Raw genomic sequence first — 23,802 nt, 5'->3', positions numbered from 1 at the left:
TATATTTTATTTATTTTTAAAAAATCTTGGACAGAAATTGATGATATTCCGTTAATGATTTCTCTTCAAATTTATTAAAATTAAAAAACGAAAGAAAAAAAAATAAGAATCTGCATAACGTTACTCGTTAATTCTAACGTGGAAAAATAAATGGCGCGTCATCGATTCGCGGCCCCGTGAACAATTTCGTGCACAGTTAACGCCCCTTGGCGGAGGATTCAGCCTTCAGGGTTCGATACCGGAGCTCTCCTCGTCCAGAGAGCATTTGTCGCAGTTATTCGAGCCGATGGTGCAATAACGGGGCGCACGATAGTAAATCCTGATTACTATTACTGATATGGGCGCAAAAAGCTGCCCGCTGGTAATGCATACACTTGGCCGACTGCGTGCGCGCACCTACACGCGCGCGCGTGTATACGTAACGCCATGTTGGAACGCGCAACAGTGTGTCCAACCACACGTAGAGATAGGGAAGCCTTTTAACGAATGTTGGAAAGTTCACTGAACCCATTATTGCTTAGGTATGTACCGAGGTAAGAATCCGAACAATCGTGGCTGACAAGTCGGTTAGACAACAACGATGTTATACTTAAGAGCTGCCAACGGATGAATAACTGACAGGGGATGGTCGAGTTGGTAATGGTTGTTGAGTGTATAGTGTGCATGCTGTTTCTTTTTCTGGATGTTTTAATGCACGGTTGTTTAGTTTCTATTCTCTTGAAATTTTTTTTTTTTTTTGCTTTATTTAAACTTGGTAGTTAACTTGATAATGAATTTTGTGATTCTTAAAGAGGTAAAATATTGGTTTATTTATGCTGAAATGTTTCGTTGGTTTAATAATTTGAATTATTGATATAAATATATTTGGATATATATAAGTCAATTTAATATGAATAATTTTCAATGCTATTTTACATGTAAAATGTATTTTCATTTCAGGTAATAATTATTGTTGCACTTGAAGATTTCCCCTTGCTACTCTTGGCAAAGGAACTTCCACTGAAATGTATGGAGATTCCATTCAAAATAAGTGCAATTGCACTTTGCAACTACGTAGATGCACGAAATGCATAATAGTGGCATATGCAGAATCCATTGTGAAACCATCTAATTTTGCCTCATAAAATTATTTTCCTTTTGTAATCGTTTCAAGATTATAGCCTAGCTTACTTGAAGGAGTTATCTCGTGTTGTGTGTTGGGCAATATTTCTGGAAGATGGATAACGAGGAATTTAACTTAATCTAGACTTCAAATGGTGTAAAATTTTTACGATTATTTTTACACGAATGTAAATTTCCTGGTTTTAAAATAGAACTACTTCCGTCTCGAATGAAAATAAAAGAAATTCAAAAAATAAAATTCATTTAACTTGTAATATATATCTTTTTATAAGATCAAAATAAATTCTTTTTATCTGAGTAAAATTCTAATATATTTAAATAATATACTTAAATAAATAACATACTAGCAATTACTATTACTTACTAGAAACATAAAAAATATATTAATTCTTATACCATAAGAATTTTTTTTTAAGTATTTCCAATAAAAATCTCCAATTCAAATAATCTTTTTAAAAAATGCAATCTCTATCTCAGAAGTCATTCTTATCGCTAGTGATTGGCGCGAATTTCAAATTCTTCGATCCAACATACCAATATCGCGTCGTCCAAAACCCAAGAATCTTGATCGGCAACACTATAAAAATCAAAAACTCAATCGACTTAAACGGTACATGAATAATCAGAATTTCTTTCCAAAGGAGAAAAGATCGTCCCAACCAGATCTATAGATTTGTCGTGGAAAGTGGTCAGATTCCATTATACCGGATTTCGAATACGAGAAATCGAGGCTCCCATAAAGCAATAACGCAGACCTTACACACGGATGTCCGGCCGTTTGCGCATGCGCCAACGAAACGTTTTCATGGTAACAATCGTGTTCTCACTTTCAATAAACCGCTCGGCCATAAATAACAGCCGCAACAAGCTGGGTGCGCGTGTGCGTCGACCAGGAAAAAGTGCGGATCTTTCGTCGTGCATTTTCAGCTTGCAGCTGCTACGTTCCTTCATTTGTTTGGATTTTACATCAGTAAAAAAATTTTACCTTGTTTCTCCTTTATTCGATTTTTATTGGACTGTTGCAAATTTAAAGAAAAATTATCATATCTCCATAGAATTAGCATTTTATCGAATGACGTGGGTATTATATGACATTGTTTGCGTTGGTGACTGTTGCGCCATCTGACGAATATTTTCAATAGTTATTTTTTGCATTTTCATCGACTTGTTGACCAACTATGTGGTATGAATGCTTTCAGAACATGGAGAATATTTTCATTTGAAAAGAATAATGATTCGAAGAAGGTTGGAAATACTGATCTAAAAGTTTCATCAATTGCCAAGGATATCCATGTCATCGAAGTAGTCAGTTGAAATTTGTATTTATGAGATACTTTTGCATTTCAGACCCATGAATAATGTCTCCATTATCAATCGTTAAGAAAACCTTGAATCGAATAAATGAAAGAAATAAAGAAAATAATAATCCTATGAAAAAAATTTCATTCTGCATAATCCTAGTGAAAGAAAAAAAATTTTTTACCTTTCATGGAACTGATTGCTTCCAGTTTGGTTTGGGATTTTTATCCTGTGTACCTTGCGATAATGATTCGAAAAATATGTTCAATAAGGGATACAATAATATGCCATTTCTGAAACTGAAATAAATCAAACTAATTTTACAAATGATATCAGAATAAAGAGATAATAGATGTAATTAAATTAAATTAAATTGATTTATTATAGAGAATTTAGAAAGTTAATACCTTCAGAATTGTTCCAATCCAATTTTCCTCAAATTTCTATACTCTCAAATCATCTTAACTATATCCAATTGATCATCTTACAATTATAACTTGAAATTCATAATTTCAATTTTATCGAATACACTATTTTCATTTGTCTAAAACTGTACGAGTTTATCCACTGATCTTCTGTATATCCTGTCGGAACAAAACCACTATGCGAACATTCCCCACAAGTACAAATTCCCTCTTTCAAACTTCAGACAAGTAACAGAACACAAACCGAACGACGAAAGATCAAGATTCAATTTAACATTCTTACCTGCGACACGTCGGTTGACGCCGAAGAAGTATCCAACCTAGCGAGACCAATTACAGATACAACGTTCCTCCACAGTACGTACATACGCCATTTCTAAAAAGAAGCAAGATTTAACAGTGATAGGCGCGATAGCAGCTGGACCAGCCTCCTTGAAGAAATCAATTCTTCAGATCGTTGGCGCGAGATAACAGAGGCCAAAGCCGCCATTAGGTCTTAATTAAGAAAGCCGCGTGTTCTCGTTTCGAATAATGCCCACGGCGGCATCACGTCCCAACCCAAGGACGCGTACGTCTCAATTACTATCAACGCGATTCAAAGGCTGATGTCGCATGGGGAGACGATCGTTGCCCTCAAGCGGAAAGAGATCCGCCTTTTCGAACTTAGCAGAACATCCATCCATACTGGATCTCCAGTTGGGCGGAGTTGGTTATCGAGATTAATCTAAAAAAACTTGTTGAGAGGGATGTCGTTGATCTTCCTTCGTCGTCGTGCCGGTGTTCTGGCTATCCAAAGGCATCGTCGAGCTGGAGACAATCCGAAGAAAACATCTCTGGTGAACGCAACCATGCAAATTGACGGGTGAGTCGCTATTGAACACGTTGTGTTAGTTGTAGAGGATCTTCGGTGCCCTTTGATGTTGGAAACGCTACGAGAATTTCGGCCGTACTTGATTAAAATTGTTTTTTTAAAATATGTATAGATTGGTTAATACAATTTCAAATTGTGATTATAAATTTAAAAAAAATCAATTATTTTTCTTTTACAATTTTTGAAAAATATACTTTTAATCGATGCAATATAAAATATATTAGTTTCCACTCGATTATCATAGTCAAGATATTTTATTTATCATAATAATTATAGTTAGTGATAGCTTTAAAATTCATTTTAAGTTATAAAATCTCTGATTTATGATCTATACAGTTTTATATACAAATATATATTTATTTCATTAACAAATCTAAATCTGAAAGATATTTAAATATTTTCTTATATTTTCCAAAGTTTAAAATCATCGAACCAAGATTCAATTACACATTTAGCATTCCATTCTATGTATAATATGTCTCTAAATTCTTAGATCTCTTGTAACATCGAAACGATACATAGCTCACAGTTAGCTTGTAAATAAAATACCATCGATTTATTACATCGAACTGTTGTAGATTACATTTTAATAATTCCACGCATAAACTGAACATGATTCAAATGGCACGCCCTGCGCGCGTTCCTCAATAAGGTGCAATTATGCGCGCGCACCATTGCATACTCGCGTGCAAATACACTCTGTACAGACACGAAAGGATATCCCGTGTATTATGCAGCTTGCACAGTGAGCCTCTTAAATCCTTCGCGACTAAGCTTAAATCAATCAGCGTAATTAACGCGCGCTTTGTACCACTAGCGCTAGAATACGCTCGAGGTTAGGTTTGCTAGCGCGCGAGACTTGCTTTCTTCGTGTTCGTTACCTCTCCCTGAACACATACTTTTCTTATTGCTGTTTAGACAATCCTGTTCATTTAGTGACGTGTATTGACGTTAATTAATGCAATACAATATTTATTGTTCTTTGTATGATAGATTAAATGAAGATAATTATTATAAAATATAAAAAGAGATTTAATGTTTAAATTTATAATCTTTTAATTTATATTATATTAGTTATATATTAACTTTATATTCTATGATTATAAAAAAAAGTATTAATTTCAATTGATAGTTAATTATTATCATTGGTAGTTTAAAATTTATTTGACATTAAATTTGCTATCAAGACATGAAGATGTGTAAACTAATTATAAAGTTATGTCTAACAACTTATGAAATAATATATCTTTCATTTGTGTTGGTACATAGATAATAAAAAAACAAGATTCTAATTCTCAAATAATGTTTCAAATAAGCATCAAAATATTTTAAATATATTCTAACACATTTTTATATTTCTAATGTGTGTTAGAAAGAATTTGAACTTCTATAGAATTACTATAAAAATATTTAATATTTACCTGTAACTTTTTCACTCAATTATTTTATATCTTTCTTATTTCAATCCATCAGAAATAAAACTTCCTGAAAAATGAACTTAACCCTTAAAAAACTAACCTTAAAAAAAAAAGAGAATATTAAATTTTCTAACCTTTTTTAAATTATCATAATTTCTCCATTCAAGATTAAAGTATCATCTTAAAAATTCACAAATTTAATTATCAGAAATCAATCTAATATACGATCATACGTATTTAAATCACTTTTGATTTTCAAGTGTCTGCACGATTATGAAACTGGTTCTTGCGCATGATCCACACGTTTCTGCAGTTCTATAGACAATTAGTGGCGCCATATAACGGTTATATAGTGAAAGATTCAATTGCTCTACACATGCATATTTCCAACTCGATTACGATTAAATCATAGATGAAACTCTTGCAGAAGATTTAAATTTTATACTGGCATTTGCAAAATTGTATCTAAATATATATTTTGTCACAATTGATCGTAAATGCCCTTTAGCGACAACAATATGAGATTATAAATTATGTTTTTTAATATTTGATCTCAATTGAATTTTTAAATATCATTATAACTTTAAATGCACGAATTATACAAAAATTATAAAATAGTTATATTATTATAGAATATAAATTATAAGATTATGTATAATTTATAGGATTTATAATAGTATTATAAATGAAAATTAATTTTATAAAAGAAATTATATTTTTTTTTATATTTAAAATATAAATGAAATAAGTTAACTTCCTATCTTATATAATTCCAATAATCTCCAATAATATAGAAAATAAATTAAATTAAATGCTTTACACAATTTAATACAGTGAACATTTAATACATAGTTATTCAAGACATGCAAATTAGATGTCCCACGCTGTACCCCATATAATTTCGAATATCTTGCATATCGAAACACTACTATTATCCTTTTCCGCTACCATTATCCTTTGTATCCCGTACCACAAACTTACATATATTATAGCACATTGGATCTATAATTTCTCTTAAATTCATTCAACGTCCACGTACATGTACCATCATACCATACACAAATGGTGGTAATTATCATAAAAATAATCCAATATAACGTTAAAAGGTCATAATGAGGACGTTGTCTCAGCTTTCACCAGTGATCCTCCATCCAGGAAATCCTTATGCAACCCGTTGGAATTTCATTGGCCCCGTGTACAATGATCATGTCTGACGTTTCATAAATTTGTCTCATCCAAATGCTTTCACGTCGAAGATGGAAACAGTGACATTAAACTATCCTTTGCATCAAGGAATAGATTTGTATCCATGTTTTACGTAAGATCGACATCTATATAAAATTTCTTTTTTCTTCGTATTATATATGATCGAGAAATTTCTGTTGAGTTTTCCTGTTTTTTTATTTTTTTCATTTTTTCAATGACATGAGAACAGTCGAGTCTGGGAAGAAAAATTCACGTTCTATATCTTGTAAAAAGAGGAAAGCCTTGAGAGGCTTGATATTTATGGTATTTCTAGAAGCAATCCATTCGTGGATTTTTTTTCTAGATTAAATAAATAAAACACTGATTTTCACGATGCTAAATGAAAATAAGTTTATTATTGCTGAAACATAAAAAAAAGATTGGAAGGAAGTTAAATGAAAATCTCTGTTAATTTGATGAATTTAGTTTTTATGAAGATTGATGAGTTTTTTAAGTTATTGAATTTATTCAAAGGTTAATTAATTCTATGGTACGTTGTAATGAAGCTATATCTTTTTGACTAAAACTTTCGCTATCTTTACACACATTCTTAAAAAAAAAAGAAAAGAAAAAAAAAGAAAAGAAAAGAAAAGGAATAAATATAATGTTTTGAATCCAATATTTTATGTGTTGACGTAAGATAAATGCAAAAAAACATTAAGAAATTAAATTTTTTTTGTATTCATTTTTCATATTTTGTATTATCTCCATATTTATCATTGTATGTTAAACGTTATATAATACGTTATAATAAACGTTATATAAATATTTAAGACGGCATATTTAAAAAGACGAAACATAACGAATAAAAAAAATATAAATAATGGTAGAAAATAATGCATACTAATATTTGTATCAGTTAAGAGATATTTTATGATAGACATTTTCATTATAAATTATGAGATACTCTGTATATATTTTATTAAACTTCATTGCTCGTCTTCATATTATGCACATCGAATCAAGTCGACAATAAAGTTAACTATTTTATTATTGAATATGACTAGAATCATCTTCAATTTTTCTTCTTGATAAACAATTTTACAATTTCAAGCTATATTACTCTTGATATCATCATCAAAATACTTTCATTCCAATATTTTCATTATCTTTGCGAACAAAAAAAATCTCTAGATTTATTACAACATTTCAATTCATTTATTAATTAAAAACTTACTTGAAAAAAGATATTTGAATGAAGAAAGGCTATTTTACAAAATCAATTTCAAAAATTATTTTGAAATTAATAATCAAAATTACGTATGCACATTTCCAACAAGGATACTTTGAAAGCGATACTCAAAAATAAACTATCAAGTAACTTTACCACAAAACGAACTTATCGTCAGACATCTTGTATACGTCTTCTTCCTCTTCCGGAAGCCGCAGAATCGTTCACGATCGAAAACCGCTGGAAAACGAATCGCGAAAAAAAGAACAGGAAAATAGGTACGGTAGCAGCCTGGTACACGTTTCCACGTTTCCACGTTTTTACTTGATCGCCATCGGTTCAGGCCACGTTTCGCGCGATTCGTTTTTCCCCCTAGTGGCAGGCACAAGAACATAAAACGCGGCGAGATTGCATCGGTAGAGGGAATCGCGCGCATAACAAACCTATGAATTCCCCAGGACGCGAGAAGTCCGAAGCTTTGAACGGGGAAACGCGTCTGACAAGACAAAGGACATTGCTTCCTCATAGCCAGCTGGATTCCTCTAACGGGAACGCCACTTCAGAACGTTTAACGAAGATCCTGAAAAGCTTCGCTTGGAAATTATTGCTGTCTCGTGGAGGAAAATGTTCCATGGCCATTTTTCAAGGTTGGATCATAAGTTTGTTATGTTGTAATTTCTTATACACCGAGATGATTGAGAAATATAAAAAATCGTGGAAGTTTGTTCAAAGTATTTTAGATAAAAAAGATTCGATGCACGATGTATTTGGACTATTATGCAACAAATATTCTTTTGAAAAGATATTCTTTCGTGATTTTAAATATATAATAAATTTTTAAGTTTTTTTTAATAAATGATACCGAATTAAAAAGATTCTTTGGCACATATATTATGAAAAATTTATTATCTACATATGTTTATTCTAAATGATGAGGATAGCATCTATCAAGTTAATCAATTCTTTTCATAATGTTTAGAATCATTATCTTATTGTATATTATATATCTATAATTCTTTTATATGTCTTTGTCTTATTATACAATTATAACTAATTAATTATAAGATATTATCATGTAACTTTTCATACTATGTAATCTATCTTTTATGTGGTTTTTTTCTATTGCAACAATTTTTTTCTGTTATTCACAATTCTAATTATTTAAAGGAACTAAAGAATGTAAGATATTAATCTTTTTAAAATTAATAAATACATATAAATATAGATTCTCATAATATAACCTAACTATATAGATTTTCCTTTCTGTATCTGTCTATAAGTACGTATAACTCTAAAGGATTTCTGTTCATAACTTAACTGTGTAATTTCCCCTTTCTATCTTTGTCTGTTTGTTACAACGATTATTCACAATTAAAATTATTTAAAATAATTGTAAGATATTAATCATTACCACATAACCTTTTCAAAATTGATGTATGCAAATACATATAGGTTCTCATAACATAACCTAACTATGTGGCCTCTCCTTCCTGTATCTGTCTGTCTGCGCCCGTAGCGCCCTTCGGTCTAACTGTAGTCCCTATTCAATTCTGCAGACGCATGAACCGTAACGACGGTTGACAAGCTTATCAAATTGCACGCCTATTTGCGATTCTCATTACACGCGTTACAATAGATGATGCGGTGATATCTATCATTATATACGTGCACACGTATGTAAACGCGTGGTCGGAATGTGAGAGTTGCGCGCACAGGGGAAAACGGCGTTCGGGAAATTTTCAACGGGTAATTTCATGGGTCAACGGCAGCACTGTGCACTCGGGAACAAAACTTTCCTGATGAAATACAGCCAGCTGTGTGAGCTTGGCATGACGAGTAGGTCGAGAAGATGGATCAAGGGGTTATTTTAAGAATTTTTAAAGATTGCTTTGTTATTTTAGTACATTTCTATATTCTTATTGATTAATGTCGAATATAATAAATTGAATGTTTGTAAAGAAAAATATTACTTAAGTATTGAGATCTTGAACTCAATATTAAAATAAATTCTTTAAGTGAATTAAAAGACAAATTTTGTAACAAAATGACAAATATTAGTTTAAAATCAAATTGATATGTGAAAGTTGTTTAAAATGAATAAGTAAGAAATAAATAAAATAATATATTTAAATTCAATATATTTAATACACTATATAAGAAAAAAAAGAAAGGAGTTTGAGTAATAAAGTGGTAGTAAGTAGAGATTATTCAAGCTGACATTCATTAATTAATCGTCAAATATTTCTATTCAGAAATAGATTTCATTGAAATGGCACATCATATATTCAATACAAAAATGTCAAGTCATTCAAATCATCATTTAAAATCGTAAGTTCGTAATAATCTTAGAAAATGTTGAAAGACTTCATATATCTAACATAGTTTGAATAAGGTATATTACAAGTCTTTGAATGATAACGATGCATCCTATAATTTTCTATATACTTGCACAACTAAGTATGACATATCTATAAAACTATGCACATTGTACAATTAGTATTGTTTCTACAATTGATTATTCACTATTGATTATATGTAAATTGAGCTTCAATCAATGTTATTAATTTCCTTTCTTCTTATTTGTTTTCTTATAATATTAACAAGTATTTAACATTCAAAATTTAAGAAAAAATGTAATTCACAATTATTTCAATATTCAAAGTATATTTAATTTCCTATAATGATCAAAATTTTAAAACAAATAATTATTTTTGTAATTTTTTAGAATTTATAAAATATCTTCTCAATCAAATATATAGATTTTAATTACTCTCCACAATATTACTTTCATTTATATAGAACTAAAATTTGAAAAATCTAAAATTATTAAATATTTATGTTATAAAATATCTTGAATGGCTGATCAAAGGATTTATCAAATATCCTTTCAAATATCCGCTTATCGCGAGCTCTGAATATATCTTGATCTTAGCGACACATTCAAACCATTAAACATTGGAACGTGTACAGCAATCGAACCAGTGCCAGACTCTTCATCTGTACAAATCTGCATTTTGATTCGCCGATCCTATCACGACTAACATTACTGGAAACTGGTGCCTCATTAATTCTAGCCACCGGCCCTTGTTGCTTAAACGCATAGCACAGAGTAAAGGGAAACCTGCCGGTTGTTACTTTGGTGTCCATTAACCGGTCTTCCTGACGTATGGCCTCTCTGTGTTCCGAGCGAGTTGTCAAAGGTCGAACAGGAATACTTTGCATTCTCTCATTTCTTCGCTCTAGGTTGCTAAATACAATGAAAGTTGAATAAGTAGGTAAAAATCGAGATTCAAACTACTTATAAAATTTATAAGATATTGAAATTTAATCTTGATAGTCGAGCTAGTACTTACATTTTCTAAATATAAAGAAGAAAAAGAATCAAAAATTAAAAGTACTTGAAAATTGAAATCTAAATTATTTTTAGATATAAAAAATGATGTTGAAATTTAATCAATATTAAGATAGTTTTATGAATGTTTGGATTTTTTTTATATTATAACAAATATAGAAAAAAATAATAAGTGAGAAAAAATATATTCAAATATATTCCTTTATATTTTATTCAATATAGAAGAAGAAAATCAAGAATTAAGATAAATATTAATGTAATTCATAATGTATCAAGAAGAATATTTGATAATGAAGATGATTATTTAATTTTTATATGATATAAATGTAATCGATGATTTTTTTCGATTTCATTTTGTTGTAATGAATTTGATAATATAATAATATAATGGAGACTCTAATATCAAAATTAACATAAAAGACTATATTATTTTTTCGAATAAGAGAATTCTTGTAATTAAAGAAAAAAAACATTAAGTTTATGATCTAATGCATAAAATAATTCTATTTTATAAAGCTTTATTACACATGTATAAAACTCTATATAAACATAAAATAGTTACATACCAATTAACTTTGATATCGTATCTGACTAATCTATACCTTTCGATTAGATATTTTATTATTCTTATTTCGTGTTCGACATCTATTTTCACTTTACATGTTTCATGCAATCAGCCTTCAACTATTTTTTTTAAATGCATTTGAGTCTCATATCTCTTATCGAATTTTTTTAGATGTTTGATTAAAAAATCACATTTTTGCATGTCAAGACAAACTAGATTACTTTGAAATTCTCGAAAATCTAGAATTTTAATTACGTTAAAGACACGATAATTTCTGTTATTAAAAATTCACACATTTCACTAATAGTCTACTTCTCAAATATTTTTCACTGATCTTATATTCTTATATTCTTCCTTTTTATACATAAAATAATTTGTATTACTAATTGATGATGTAGCAAGAGTTTCTTTCATAAAACATTATCAAAACATGATTATATCTTTCTTAACTCTTGAGATCAATTTCAATATCATTCAATAAGTGCAAACTTTCTCTATGTTCTATATCCCATGATTTTTTCCTCTGCAAGAAAAACTAAAAAAAAAAAAAAAAAATGAAAGAACATATATTCTTATTACCTCATAAAATACCTCAAGAATATACAATTATTATCTCAAGTTTAAACTTAAAAAAGACCAAGACATAAAATTCAAAATAAAAAAAATCATTAAATAATATAATATATCAAAAATGCATTATTTTCTCTTCCAAAATCATAAATCCATCTCTCACGGATCCATTTTCATGCACACAATAATCGTGCACATGAATTACGTAACACATACGTGAACGAGAATTTGCTCGGTGGCACGGTCTCTTAAACGGCATCGGTTCCCTCCGCAAAACAAGTGGTCTAGCCAGTCGAGCAAATTACCCACACTTATTCCAGCTGGTACGTAGGCAAGGGAGAACATAGCCGGGACATCTTCATTCGACATCGACAGGAGACCGCGGTCTAGGCAGTAGTCGCCGACCGACCTGTCCCGTTGCTCGCCATTTTTCTGGCCGCACGCACGATCAGCCTCGTCGATAATTATCGGCCACGACACATACTCTGCCTGTGCACGCCTGTCCTATCTAGAAAAGATCCTGGAAATATCCTTCTTTTGATACGAACGGACGGTGACCCCTGAGTTGTTTTCCTCCATCGATCATTGACTTGGATTCGAATCGTTTTTCAATGAGATTGAAATTGTTGATTTGGTAAATGGAAAATACGTGATGTACTGTGGCTAGTTAACTCGTTATTTTTGTCAAATATTAAAATTCGAAGTATATGAAAAGATTAAAAGAAGATTTATATTTTCCATTGAATATACAATGTTATAGAAAATAGTGTATTACAGATCAATGTTTCTCAACTTATAGATTGAAATCCAACAGTGAATTCACATCATATTGAATGTGTAGTGTATTGTGATATGTTTTTATAAAATTTTTTTCTAACACCATATATTTTTTAAGAATTTTTGAATTTTGTTTCTGTTCAAAAATATAATACTGAATATTAACATATAAGAGAATTATTCAATTTAGTTAGTTTCTTTATACAATTTTTTTTTCAAATTTTCGTTTAGTTTTTAAATTTTTTTTCAAAATTATTTGAATCTGAAAAATAAATTATTATTAGTGTAAATTATTAAATAAAAATTTGTCGATCGGATTCAAATTTTTTTTAACAGACGAAATATTACTTACTGTACGAAATGCTTTGTTTCGTATCGTTTTGAAAGTATCAGTTTTAATTCTAGGTCTTATGGAATTGATGGACAAATCTTGTTGGCGTAAGTCAAGCTTAATTAGGAGAAATCTATGTTATCTGACATCAAAGGAATAGTAAATTCGCCAATTATTTTCACACCAGTGATGGTTTAATTAAGATTCCGGGCTAAATTTCATTTCTTCCTAGATTTTTATGACACACGCGATCTTCATCATAGATAATTATAATATCTCCACATCATTTGTAACGTATTATTAACAATAACAGGATTTATGCTTCCAAACTAGTGTATCAATTTTAAATTCTGTAATAAATTAGACTATCATTATTGGATGAATGTTTCTTAATTTAACTTGCAAAAAAATAAAAAAACAAATTTTTCTTCTTAAAATTTTCCAAATTATTACAACTAATTAAACAATTCAAATAATAAACGTTATTATGCGTATATAAAAAAATATAATCATTCATGAAAATTATTCCTATCTATATATTTCTGTTTCAAGAATAATGAACATAACCTCAAACTAATAACAGAGAACATTAAAAGAAATGGGAAGACTAAAATGTTTCCATTTCTAAATGTTCTAAAATGAACTAAAATATTCAGCATACATTTAACAAATAAAAGATCAACTATTAAAACTATTTAACTATAATATAAATCAAAAATAAACGTATCTCAACAAGTTCGACATAATTTTAGTCGACACATAATTTCTGAACGAGGGAGGAACAAAAGATACTGGAATCGTGTTTCCACAAAGATTTATCCGTTTGCAATGCTTTTGTTCGAACAGTCGGCGATCCCAGTCACAAGCAACGATCGCGATCGAGGCGATAATCCGGCTTCTGTTCGATCTTTGCGGATACAGAGAACACGAGGCTCGTTTCAACAGAAACTATAACAGGAAATGGTGGCCCCTGTTTTATCCTCGGGAATTTCAAAGGGAAAATAGCGAAACAAAGTGAAAGCTGTCCTCGAGATCATTAAACGCGGCATTGTAAACTGTCATCGATCAAGGAAACAGAAATTGGCCCTGAAAAATGGACTGTCGTGTCTTTAAAGCGATCGAAATCGATAAGGAAACAAAATTTACCGACAATAAAATTTATCTAAAATTTATGTTAACCAGATGCTAAAGTAAGGAATTTATTAAGAGAAAAATAAAGAAAGATAGTTATCTTTTATTTTTCATTTCAAATATTCATTCTAATATGTTATATTAATTTGTTGTTATAACAATTTTTATCTATTTATTCATTTGTAGTATATTGAAGTATATATTGATATTTTTGAAAGAAATAATGTGTATATATATATATATATATATATATATATATATATATATGAAACCATATTAAGAAATGAAATATCAATATCAATCATTATTTTGTTCTTATCAGAGAAATTTAAAATACAATTCATCAGGAAAATATAATCCAGAAAAAATTATGTATCACGGTATGTGTGGTGAATCGAAATTCTTTTCCATTTATTTGTTACGACAGAAAATCAACTTTCACTGAATTGAATCGAGAGCGATTCTTACCCATCGTTTAGATCTAAAATCATCGATCGACGACCTAATTGAGTCGTTGTCTTATGTAAGTAACGCGCTGAACCGTGATCCAGTGCAGAATTCATAAGTATTACGAGTGAAACATGTCTGGCTATGCGCGTATCGAAGTAGTCTACTTCGACAATTAGTTCGTCCAATATTAGACGAATCTGTTTGATGTAAAATAAATTTTTTGCATCAAATATATTTTTAAAGACTTTTGACTTATTAGTTGTAAGATAAATATATTTGAAATACAAATTAATTATTTTTTAGAATAAAATGTCTCTTAATTAAAATTAAGAAAATAAATATAAAATATATATAATACTTACATGTATTTAAACACTGATCCATAAATGGCAAAGAACAACGATAATAATATGAGAAATATATTATCCACATAATTTAACACTGTAAGCACGAAGTATTTCGAATGATGCAAACGTCATTTCCATCAATCTCCCATCCGTATTCAACTTTAAATGTATGTGCACTCACGTAATCGAATTCCATCGTTAATTTGTACACACGAGATTTCTGGGAGCCGCCAGAGATCGTACCTCGTTTTACGGCATCATTATTTCGCCCAGTATTTCGTATGAGCACCCAACCATATCGAGTTCCTTTAAAGCCCGTTTCCACGTGCGCTCCATCATGCCGATTCGTGTAAAAGTGTACGAATCGCGATCAGTTGTAATTGCAGCCGGTTGTGGGTAAGCAATTAATCTCCATTGGACTGACATGCGCGTTAATGCGAAAGGAGCGTGCGCACCATTGACACGTGACGAAAAATGGAGGAGAGAAATCACGAACCAAGATTTTCGTGGCGGTAATTGACGTGGGCGGTTTAAGATATCGAGTAATCTTCTTGAGGATACATGACAGGAAATTTGTTTGAACTTAAAAGGTATGTAAATTATTTATGTCAAATTTATCAATATAAGATATTATTACAAAAATATTATTCATTTTAAATAGAATCATATATTTTTTTGTACCAAAAACTTTAGCTTAAAAGATTTAAAAGATTTTGTAAAATTTAAAAGGAATTATAAGAAATTGTCTCTGTATATATCATAAAAACGATTAAAGTTCACTAAAATTATACACTTTTTTTCACAAATATCATGAATTATCATATTCGAGTCCAAATACGAATATATTTTATTTCGAATTATAGCTCGATGAGATAATCTCACGAGATAATCTCTACGCATGCGCGGAAAAATTCGTAAACTTGGAAGGCAGAGGGCAGTTCAAGCTTGTATGAATTATTCCGCGGACGTGGACGCCACGTACGATACGCAATTAAGCCAGTCCGATGAATTGCAAATACAGTCGTTAGCCGACCATTACATTCGAATGCTTTCAAGAGTGGCCGGCGGATAGATGAGGTAGGAGGCAGAGAGGCAGGAATCGCGAGAAACCATCCAAGCAGCGTCGCTGTAATCCGAGCCACGAGCGGAATTTCAATCTCCCGGCAAATGGAACACCGTGGTCCCATGGCGTAAAGGTCGCCAACCGCGCGTGCACGCCATCCAGGACGGACGGTCTGATGATGGTTCGGGTCGGTCGTTACCCAGGCTAAGTGGATCGCCGTTACGGTGATCAGGGTAAGTGCTCCATATTCCGCGTGCTGTTTCATCCAATGACCAGATAACACGCGAGACCTGAGAGACGGCGATTTACAACTCGGCATGACCACTTGTCTTCAGCTCTACGTATGTACGCGCAACGGAGGTTAGGTTAGGTTAGGTTACGTATTCTTGGATTTGAAGATTGGATTAAAATGAGAAGTAACAGCATATATTTTTTTTATATTTTTTTATTTGTATATTTGCTGATTTGTTATGAATTCTATCGTTTGGTGCAATTGATATTTTTGTATATCAATTTTTGTATTTGTTTTAATATCTAGAATTAATTCTCTGAAAGTATTCCATGAATGTTATAATATCATTATTCATATTATTTATTTCAAGATACATAAATCAAAAAAATATTTATTGGTTTATTGAATTTAAAATGATTAAGATAATTAATCTTTTTTTTTTTGATGTTTCACAATTTTAAGAGTATTTATCTAAAATTTCTTACTTAGGAATTTAAGATTTCTGCATTATAAACATTTCTTTCATTCTGTCCACAAATAACTTCTTTATTCTCAAACCTCGACCCATAAGTCTGTTCCATACTTATCAAATTCCATGTCACATTGTTCCTGTCATGAATGCAAATTGCTTCCACCAACATACAACATGTCCTTGACTATTGTTATTGCATCTTGTCCACTTTCCACATGTCAAAGGAGAAACAATCATCCAAGGCTATCTTCCTTTTCATTCTCATCTTCTTATTTTCCTGAATTAGAAAAATTCATTTATGTTTACTTTCTATATTACTACTTACTTTCTATATTATAATTGATAAAAATTACATATAGTATAATCTATAAATAGCTTCAATTAATTATTCATTTCTCATAATAAAAATAATGCTTATTACAAGTGATTAAAATGTAATTGTTGTAAAATAACATTTAATATTTGAGGTTAGGATCTGAAGAGTACATAACTGCCCAAGGTTTTAAGTAAACACAATTTAAATTGTTATATATGATATTATATCTAATAATATAAAAATTTTAAACATTTTATTAATTTTCATTAGCAATCTTTCATAAAATTCTTCAAAATTTAAAAATATTCCATATTTCATATTGAATATAAGATTTTAATAAAAAGAGTTAAGAGATACATACAATGTTGTAGCAATTTCATTACTACATTTCCTTACAAACCAAAACTCAATTAAAATGAATATTGAACTCGTTTTCATTTTCCAATGGCCCAACACGATTCAGTGGGAAATTTTCGAAACATTTCCACGCGGAAGAGCGGTCAACAATGAATCGTTCGCATAATTAGTAAGCGCAACAACAGTTTCGCAAGTTGTTCGTTGGTCTCTTAGCTTCGTAAGGAGAATCAGTAAGTCAGTCAGTCAGTCAGTCAGTCAGTCAGTCAGCCGCTCAGCCGTGGGATTGGATCTCGACGTGCTAATGAGCGCCCGCGGTTACGCAACGCTCGTTAGAACCTCTCCTCGAGAATGGTGGATCGTCCTCGGTGAGAGTCCTTGCACGGGTGTGACCGACTCCTTGCGACATTCCACGACGAACGATTTCGCGCTAGATGCAATCGTGCTTACTAAGTTGGTGTCTAATTTGGAGAGATTATCCTCAAGTGCAACGATAAAAGTAACAACGAACGGTATTCTTTGAAAATTTCTTGTGGGGCAATGGTTGGCGAAAACGATACGATTCGCGGATAGAATTTTTTTTAATTTTAAACTTTTGATATTAGGGCTGTTACTTTTTATTTAATATTTGATTTATTTGGTGATAATATAGCAAAGAGCCAATAATAAATATATCAGTTTTATTGATATTATAAAGTATAAAAATGTGAGACTTTATTAATATTAGAATTTATGAGTTATAATATGCTATACATATTATTATTAAATTATAATTTACATTATAAATCAAATCCAAGAATATTTGTATCAAAATTTTAATTCTGATTTGTCAAATCACAAATTTTTTGATATAATTATGCATTAAAATAATTTTTTGTTCGCAAAGCAAATAAAAATCATCTATTAAAATTTTTAAATTTAAAGAGAATATGGTGGTCATAGGTCTTTGATTTCTAGCTAGATTCAAATATCAATTCTATTTCCAGTATAGAACTGTAATATATGTAATCCACTTATAAATACATTTTCTAACTCGTCTAATCTGATCACGATATCGAAAACGTGATTCTCGATATTTATCGTCTCTCTTCCTCCATTTTAGCACGACCTTTGTCGTCTCGAAGGAAGACGATCCTCTTCGTGGAAGTAATCGAGAGCTCCTTATTACATTCTATCCGACACTTGATTATTCTTCCAATGATGGATTAATTAAGTTGCCCGATTCGCCGATGTTTTCCACATGTCAACAGGTGTCGGACAAGCACAATCGATTTCTCAATCAATCTCGAGTATCCTCGTAACTTTCCACCACGGCCATTTTGTCCGACCGCTCTCTCGTCTCGATTTATCTCAAACATTCGTTATTTTCAGACAAAACAGTCATTATCGAGGTGAATAACGACCACTTTGTAAAACGACGAACAATGCTTTTGTACTGTGACACGTCTCGTATTTACGTACTTACAATACGTTGTTTCACGATTCCTCAATGGTTTTTTTTTTACAATTTCACGTAGGTAGTAGATATTAACTCTTTATTTTCTGATTTGTAATATCTCTTATTTTACTATACCGTCATAAATAGAATGTATTAAGTTAGATAAGTTACGGTTAAGATTTATAAATACTACTTCTTTCAACTTTTCTTTTTTCTTTTAAGGTGCTGTACAATGATGCAAGTATAGAAAAGTACTATACAATATAAAGAAGATTTATCGTACGTATATTGTAATAGTTTCTTTTTCTTATAGATTCATTCTTGCCTTTCAGACAAAAAACGATATGAGTTATTTCAATTCTGTCTGTTGCAAATTTGTTAATGACCAATTAAATATACATATGTTTATATCTCAATCAATACATGGAATATGGAATGTCATTTAAATAATTTTCAATTATCTATAATAAAAATTGTAAGAGATTTAAAACGAAGTTAAAAATCAATCTTCACGAACATTCATCGATCCAAACATCTTTTTCCTCTCTTCGCGAGCAATAATTTCCATCTACCTGCCAAACAATTTATCCAATCAATAATTTGAAACGAAATAAATCCAAAGAGACAAGCACCGATACAAAACTGACACATATTAGATCGTAAAACCTTATCCTCGTCGGCCTATTACGACTAATCACGATAACATTTCGCGAATGAAAAGATCACTTACAGGTTGGAAAATCCTTCGACCCCGTTCTCACGATACTGGTTGGACGGTAGCCAGGAATTCTTAATAATAATCCACGTATTTTCCAAGCTGAACATAAGATCTCAGATACTGGTCGATCCGGTCACTGGCCTTGCTACATTTTTCAAAATTAATTAAAAATATTTTTCCTATTTACGAAAACTGGTTCCAGCGAAACGAGATTTCACGAAGTCGCTAAGAGATAAGAACAGCTAGGCGAAATGATTGGCTGTAACGTGAGAGTGACACCTTCATTTTCATCTTTGATCTGAAGCTGATAATGAAGAAATGAGATGCATTGAAATAAAGTAGGGTAATAAAGATGATAATTTGGAAGATTTTCGCATAGATAGAAGAGAGATTTCTATAATAAAGATTTCGCATATCCTCGAATATGATGCTCTCATTATTATGATCAGAGTTTATTATGTAATTCTAAATTCTAATTCTAATAATCTGTCTACGATAAATTCTAATATCACTTTCAAATTATACGAAATTATTCAAATTTCAAGATCAAAAACTGTGGAATAAAATTTTTCAAATTTCTTGTAGACTTATAAAATTTTCTCTCCTCTCATTGAATTTTACAATAACAATTACTGATTTTGAATGCAATTTTTTTAGGATCCTTGGCCAACTGCTTAAAACTAAAACCAAGAACCTTCTTAAGACTTATTGCATATTAATTATAAAGTCAAAAGAGAATTAAATGAAATTAATAATCTTTTCTCTTGTCTCCAAAAATAGATAGCTAGCCACCGTCTCATCACCGCCAAGTCCTTAGAACCAAGGAGATCAAAAAACATTTTTAAAACTTATTGCATTATCTACTGGAAGGCCAAAGAAGAATTAAATGAAGAATAAGCCTTTTCGCTTGCCTCTATGCCGAAAAATAGTTAGCCAATATCTCATGTTGGTACAATACTTGGCCAGAAGGCAGCACGTTTCTCTCATTATGCCTCAACCGTCTCGAAATCCTAACTGTACAATGCACTCACCCCGCCCAAGGGGCCAGCATCCTCGACACGCTCCCGTGTGGACGTGGAACGCAGGAACGTGGTCGATTATTTCGTGGAGAGAGGGAGCGAGAAGGTCGCAGACACACACCGAGCTAAGGGCCTCTTCTCTCGAATCGGTCATCTTGATTTACGACGTCGGAAGCGACCGTAGATACTTCACGCACTCGCACACTTACACAAACGCACACATGAATCGATCTGTCTACCTAACCGTAGGTGCAGTTGAAAAAATCGAGGCGGTTCTACACGTGGCCTTGAGACGCCTTGCTTTTTGATATTTGTATCAGAGACGAGATTCCGATGTGAGAGTGTGCGATGAGAGTTGGTATGAGGGAGGGGAATTAATGGGATTTAAGGGTTAATGATGGTCGTGATTGGATGGAAGAGGTTGAAGTGGAGTGCCAGACGATTATTTATATTTGGATTCTATTTTGAGAAGCATACGTATATATAAAAAAGTGTGATATATACTATGGTAATGGTTAGAAATTAATCGTAATTTTTCATTATGATATTTACCAGTCATGTCAGTTTAGTTTAGTAAAAGGAATTTTCAATTTTTCAATCATGGTTCAATGATATTTTCCAAAAATATGTATGAAAGAATTAGAATTTATTTTTGTTATTTAATCAATTTTTAAAAAAAAATTCTTTTCTAAAATCAAATCAAAATTCACATTATACGAATTTTTAAATGATATATTAACTGAAACTAATACTAGAGCAGAAGCAATAAAATTAAATGTACTTAGAAATTATAAAGTAACAGTTTACTCTAATTATAACTAACAAAAGATAATAAATTCTAAAGTTGATCAATAAAAGTCAATTTCATAACGAAGTCCATAAACTTTATCGAATTTCAACACAAAACTATTAACTTGATTAACCTTTAAACTCAATTCTTGTAAAAGGATCTAACCTAAAAAAGAAGGAGAAAAAAAAAAAAAAAGAAAAATACAGCACAACGATATTACTCAAGATCGGCACGCGGTGAATTTGAACCGGTCGGGGAGAGAAAAGCCAGCTTCCGATCACCTAATTGAACCTCTATTCCAGCTCGTTGATCGTGATAATGACATTTACATAGGGAGCCTGATATCGGTTTACGGAACTGGTCCGGCCGCGAACACGTTAACGAAACTAATCTCAATTAAGACTGAATCCGATAATGAGGTGGTTTAGTGTTAGCGACCTAACCTCACGTGCACGCACATATATACGTGCACACGGGGGTATAAACCTCGTAGACTTATCTAGTAACTTTCACATTCCACCGAGCGCGAAACGATTTGCCTTGGTGGTTTATTAACAGGCTTTAATTGCGAGTGCAACAACCCGCAACCGTGTTTGGTGCCGATTAATCACATTTGTCAGGACAACGCTTACTTCCTAGTGCATCGTATGCAGGCCGAACAGGGATCGATAGAATATCCTCGATATCCTTGTCGCGATGATACAAAGCCGGTGCCTTCTAACCACTGCTATTTATCGAAATCACGATTGATCGATAATTAACGATGACTCTGTACTTGTCCTTCCTATTTATCGAAGTATACTATATGTAATTTCTCTCAGCACGATTTAAAAGCATGTGAATTTTCTTGAAAATCGAATGAAATTGGAATATCGATTGATCGATTGGATATTGAAATAATTGTTTGCAAAAGATGCGATTTATATATATAATCGATTTTTATAACTTTAAAATATATTCAAAATCGTTATTTCTAATTTTTTAGAAATCGTATATAAAAATAATCGTTTGAAATATATGCAAATATAGTACATATTTCTACTGCATCCTACTATTATAGATTTGGGATAAGTTTAGGTTAGATCTTGATAATTAGTTAGGTTAGATAAATTGGATTTTAATCATTTGAAAATGTTAATTTAAAGTTTATTTAAAAATTTTCTTATCATTTAATGAAATTAAATTACAATTATTTATATATTACATACATATTCATTAAAAAAGTGTTTTAAGATCTTGATGAGAATATAGAACATAGAACCAGTCTCTGTTTTCGCTCACGAGTCTGCTCAGAACAAGAGTTTCTTCTAGCAACGATAGCAGTTTTTGTAACAAGTAACTTGTTCTAGTCGGTTTATACAAGCCTACTCCTCTACATGTCGTTTTATTTCTTATCCTCTTTAAATTGATCTTGTCGAATTAATTATTCTATTAACCCGCTAATATTACATGTCTCATTTCACGCGTATCCACACAAATTCATTTATTATCTTTAATATCACCGACATATTTAGATTATATTAGACAAAAATTTCAAATATAATAATCTAGCAGAGATTAAAAAATTCGATATGAAATCTTTAATCAAATTTATTTTTTGCTCTAAAATGACTTAAATCTGTTTATAATATTTACTACAATATGTATTTATAATATAGACGATAAATGTTTATTCTTGAAATAAACTAGATACTTTTTAAATAATCTATGATATGCTATTATTAATAATAAAAGTTTTAACAGTAATAAATTAAAATAATTTTTATAATTATGTATAATAGTTGTATTTTATTGTTAATAAAAATGTTTAGAAAATACTAATTATTAAAGTATTTTTATCAATATGTATTACTTTATAAGAATTTGTAGCATTTAAATATCATTAATTATATGATTATATATTCCAAATGATTCATATAATATAATTTTTATTACAGTTAAATTATCTATTTTTAACGAAATAAACATAAATATAACGCATAAAAAGATACCTGGATATCTGAATGTTGATATAAGCACGAAGAGGTTAAGTTCCTTCGCCAATTTTATATAATATAAAAACTCCTTAGCAATAATAGCACATATACATACACATACACACATACACTCAAATCAAAAATATCATACAATAATCAAATAAAATCAATCGATATTCTCAATCCTATAAATATAAATTTCTTTCATCGAAACGATCGTATTCACTTTCAAGTCACGTCCGGCCATCTTTCGAACCGATTCATCCGCGCGTGCGCTCCTTGACCGCAACATCCAGTATATATACGCACAATACGTATGTATATCCATTGGAACTCGCCTTAACCTAGGC

General features: G+C 30.9%; 4 long non-coding RNA genes and 1 pseudogene across 7 annotated transcripts; 2 read left to right on the top strand and 3 right to left on the bottom strand.

The window, feature by feature from the left end:
• The window catches only part of LOC114577197 (uncharacterized), a 75,204-nt pseudogene extending 73,844 nt beyond the window's left edge, over positions 1–1,360 (top strand).
• On the bottom strand, positions 802–5,448 carry LOC107995297 (uncharacterized). The gene is made up of 7 exons (XR_009830789.1): positions 5,270–5,448; positions 5,139–5,202; positions 3,130–3,775; positions 2,829–3,005; positions 2,606–2,720; positions 1,487–2,509; positions 802–1,209 (listed from the first exon to the last, which is right to left on the bottom strand). It is a non-coding gene; the product is annotated as an uncharacterized LOC107995297 (long non-coding RNA).
• A 379-nt stretch (positions 5,449–5,827) lies between these two features.
• LOC114577205 (uncharacterized) lies at positions 5,828–15,796 on the bottom strand. Of its 4 annotated transcripts, none has more exons than XR_009830788.1 (4): positions 15,090–15,796; positions 13,168–13,496; positions 7,708–13,077; positions 5,828–6,741 (listed from the first exon to the last, which is right to left on the bottom strand). It is a non-coding gene; the product is annotated as an uncharacterized LOC114577205 (long non-coding RNA). The 4 variants fall into 4 exon arrangements; XR_009830787.1 differs by lacking the exon at positions 5,828–6,741 and having other exon boundaries at positions 9,436–10,798; positions 11,470–13,077; XR_009830786.1 differs by lacking the exon at positions 5,828–6,741 and having other exon boundaries at positions 9,436–12,003; positions 12,255–13,077; positions 15,090–15,499.
• Positions 15,797–16,025: 229 nt separating this feature from the next.
• Positions 16,026–19,439, top strand: LOC107995371 (uncharacterized). The gene is made up of 4 exons (XR_001765534.3): positions 16,026–16,370; positions 18,614–18,761; positions 18,883–19,024; positions 19,172–19,439. It is a non-coding gene; the product is annotated as an uncharacterized LOC107995371 (long non-coding RNA).
• On the bottom strand, positions 16,565–23,797 carry LOC114577201 (uncharacterized). The gene is made up of 2 exons (XR_003697058.2): positions 23,468–23,797; positions 16,565–17,118 (listed from the first exon to the last, which is right to left on the bottom strand). It is a non-coding gene; the product is annotated as an uncharacterized LOC114577201 (long non-coding RNA).
• Positions 23,798–23,802: the final 5 nt, after the last annotated feature.

This window comes from Apis cerana, linkage group LG8 (genome assembly GCF_029169275.1).
Source record: "Apis cerana isolate GH-2021 linkage group LG8, AcerK_1.0, whole genome shotgun sequence".
Taxonomy (NCBI): Eukaryota; Metazoa; Arthropoda; class Insecta; order Hymenoptera; family Apidae; genus Apis; species Apis cerana.
This window is presented reverse-complemented; position numbering and strand designations above follow the sequence as displayed.